This window comes from Asparagus officinalis, chromosome 8 (genome assembly GCF_001876935.1).
Source record: "Asparagus officinalis chromosome 8, Aspof.V1, whole genome shotgun sequence".
NCBI classification, from domain to species: domain Eukaryota; kingdom Viridiplantae; phylum Streptophyta; class Magnoliopsida; order Asparagales; family Asparagaceae; genus Asparagus; species Asparagus officinalis.
Window position 1 is genome coordinate 63,872,985 of NC_033801.1, and position 3,996 is coordinate 63,876,980.

Below are 3,996 nucleotides of genomic sequence, written 5' to 3' on the forward strand. Positions count from 1 at the left end.
GAGCACCAGTTATATGCCAAGTTCAGCAAGTGTGAATTTTGGCTTTCAGAAGTTAGATTTCTTGGCCACATCATCAGTAGAGAGGGCATAGCGGTGGACCAGGCTAAGGTCACAGCAGTTCTTGATTGGGAAACCCCGAAGACGGTGTCAGAGATTCGTAGCTTTTTGGGTTTAGTTGGATACTACAGGAAGTTCATTCAGGACTTCTCGAAGATTGCGACGCCGATTACACGCCTTACGAAGAAGGGTGTACAGTTTATATGGAGTATGGAGTGCCAGCAGGCATTCGATATTTTGAAGACTAAGTTGACTACGACGCCAGTTCTGACTATCCCGACCAGTGACAGGACATTCGTTGTCTATACAGATGCATCGTTGGCAGGCTTAGGAGGCGTATTGATGCAGACTCAGAGGGTGGTAGCCTATATCTCTCGACAGTTGAGGGTGCATGAGCAGAACTATCCCACTCATGACTTAGAGTTAGTAGCGGTAGTGTTTGCATTGAAGTCATGGAAGCACTACTTATATGGAGTACAGTTTGAGTTATTCACAGACCATCAGAGTCTGAAGTACCTCTTTTCTCAGAAGGAACTCAATCAGAGGCAGAGGAGGTGGATTGAGTTTATCAAGGACTACGAGTTCGCGATTCAGTATCATCCAGGGAAGGCGAACGTCGTAGTAGATGCTTTGAGTAGGAAGCGTCGACATCGGGTTACGGCTTTGAGATGTTCATTATACAGAGACCTTATCACTCTTAGTCAGTTTGATTTTAGACCCGAGGTTGGAGGAACAAGTGCATTTTTGGGAGCTGTATCAGTGCAGCCATCTTGGAGTGACAGAGTTGTCAGAGCTCAGTCGGGAGACTCTTGGATTCAAATCCGAAAGGAGGAGATTTCCAAGGAGCCTAAGGCTGATTGGACCATTGGAGCAGATGGAGGCCTACGGATGAAGGGTAGGTTGGTTATGCCAGCTAGTGCAGAACTGAAGAGGGAATTATTTGATGAGGCGCACCGTACTCGGTACATAGTACATCCAGGGACCACAAAGATGTACAAGGACCTGAAGAGACATTTCTGGTGGAGCGGCATGCGTAGAGAGGTTGCAGACTATGTGGCTAGATGTTTCACCTGTCAGCAGGTGAAGGCAGAGCATCAGAGACCGGCAGGGACACTTCAGCCCTTGCTTGTTCCAGAGTGGAAGTGGGCGGATATTTCCATGGACTTCATAGTGGGATTGCCGAAGTCAAAGAAGGGGAATGATTCGGTTTGGGTGATAGTGGATCGGTTGACGAAGTCAGCACATTTTATCCCAGTGAGGACTACTTATACAGCCGAGACTTATGCGAGGATCTTCATTCGAGAGATAGTTCGACTTCACGGAGTGCCAGATACGATCGTATCAGATCGGGGATCGGTTTTCACTTTACACTTTTGGAGGAGTTTCCAGGAATCATTTGGCAGCAAGCTATCTTATAGCAGTGTATTCCACCCACAGACAGATGGTCAGACAGAGAGGGTGAATCAGGTGTTGGAGGACATGTTGCGGGCATGTGTCATTGACTTCCAAGGCAGTTGGGAGGATCATATTCCACTAGCAGAGTTCGCTTATAACAACAGTTATCAAGCGACGATCGGTATGGCCCCGTATGAAGCATTGTATGGGAGACCTTGTAGATCACCGATATGTTGGGCCGAGCCGGAGGACAGCTTGATGCTTGGGCCAGAGCTAGTGAGGCAGACTACTGAGAAGGTAGCTTTGATCAGAGAGCGGATTCTAGCCGCTCAGAGTCGGCAGAAGAGCTATGCAGATAAGAGGCGAAGACCCCTAGAATTTCAGATTAGGGATCAGGTTATGCTGAAGGTATCGCCTATGAAAGGCGTACAGCGATTCGGGAGGCGAGGGAAGCTTGCACCGAGATATATTGGACCTTTCCGGATTTTGGAGTGCATTGGAGCTGTATCATACAGACTAGATCTTCCAGCTTCTATGTCTAGTATACACAATGTATTCCACATTTCTATGCTCAAGAAACACTTGCACGATGAGGAGCGGCAACGAGTGTTGGATGCACCGGAGATCGAGCTTAGGGATGATTTGTCGACTATTGAGATTCCAGTGGCCATACTTGCTAGAGAAGACAAGAGACTCAGGAACAAGGTGATTCCATTGGTAAAAGTTCAATGGAACCGAAGTGGAGTAGAGGAAGCTTCTTGGGAGCGCAAGGAGGACATGCAACGCGACTACCCACACTTGTTCGAGCAGGTAAAACCGATATGACTTCTTACTTGAATAATTATATTATGTTTTGATACTTATATTTAACACTAGAATGAGGGTACTTTTACTTAATTCTTAATCTTTCGGAACACGTGGTATATACATGGGGGGTTCCTTGTTTGGATTTTTCGCCCGACGTACTAGTTCCGTTAGATTAGGGGTTAGGTAACAATATCATCATTTTAGATCGTTAAATATGAATATCGCTGTGTGCTAACTAGAATTCGGTATTTTAAAATGTGTATGTGTGCGGGTTAGATTTAACCCTTGTCATGTCTTTCTTGTATCTTTATGAGTTAGATATGATTTCTGAATTTCGAGGACGAAATTCCTTTAAGGGGGGGAGAATGTAAGACCCCGTAGATTTTAATCATGTTTATGTGCATCAGTAATGGGTTTGAGTGTGCAAATTTCATTATATGCAGCAGAACCATCATATGCAGTTTTTAGTCCATGAGTCGACCCATGATTTTCATGAGTCGACTCACTAAATCGAGTCCTGTTGCCTTTTGTTTCTGCTGAGTCGACTCACTATGTTACGAGTCGACCCAGGAAGTCATGAGTCGACCCATGACTGTGATGAGTCGACTCATTGAGGATTTTTCCAGTTTTCTCAGTTCGGGTTTGTTGGGTTTCGGGTCGGGTTTTATCCACTTATATATATACTCCCCTACCCGAAATCACCTCATTTCCATCAGTTTTCCCCAGAAACCCTAGTCCCCCTCTCTCCTCTCTAAAACCCTAGGTGTTCTTGGAGATTTTGGGGCGTTTCGAAGGCTTTCTCAGCGGCTTTGTGAGGATTTCAGAGAAGGGATCTGTTCTTCATCATTTCTCAGGCGAGTAACATCTCGCCAAACCCCTCTCCCACGTTTTTAATAGTTTACAATGGTTTTCCATGAGTTTTATTGAGCCCAAGACTTATTTTCAAGTATAAAACAATGTTCTTGTTAGGGTAGATGCTAAAAATCACGTGTTTCGGATTTTAAACCCCCACCCACGAATTTTTTAAGAAAAACCTAGATCTGGAAATATTTCTAAGAAATAAAAACATGAGTTTTCTTTTTGATCAAATGCCCTTTTTCATGTTTAGGGGTAAATTGTTAGATTTAACACATAAGTAAATGTTCCTTATTCTATATGTGAATTTATCTCTGTATCATAGTCTAGAATTGATGGTTATAAAGATGTAGATTAGTGAATTAGAGGGAAGAATCGTGTTGGTGAATTTAACTTGTATTATATGCAGATTTTAGCCCGTAGGTCGACTCACGACTCATCACGAGTCGACTCATCAGGTTGAGTCGACCCATGACTGTCATGAGTCGACTCACAGAGTCCTTTTCTGATATCAAATGTGTTCTGTTGAGTCGACTCATATTTGAGTACGAGTCGACTCATCATAGTATTTTCTTTCTGTTTCGTTCATGCTTCTGTTTAAATTACATGTTGGGTGTATATAAGTATTTATGCATACGGTGATTATGAATTCACCTGTTCATGTGAGATGATACTTTGAACACGAGTTTAAGTCAGTACAGCAGAGTATGTACGGGAATATAGACATGTATACTTTTGGTACGCAGTCCTCGTGTTGGACTATAATCCACTAAAGTCCTCGTGTTGGACTATAATCCATTTCAGTCATGTATTAGACTTTTGCTAAACCTTGAGCACGTTATTCAATAAAGTTGGATATACGACACATTGTATTTGGCCGGG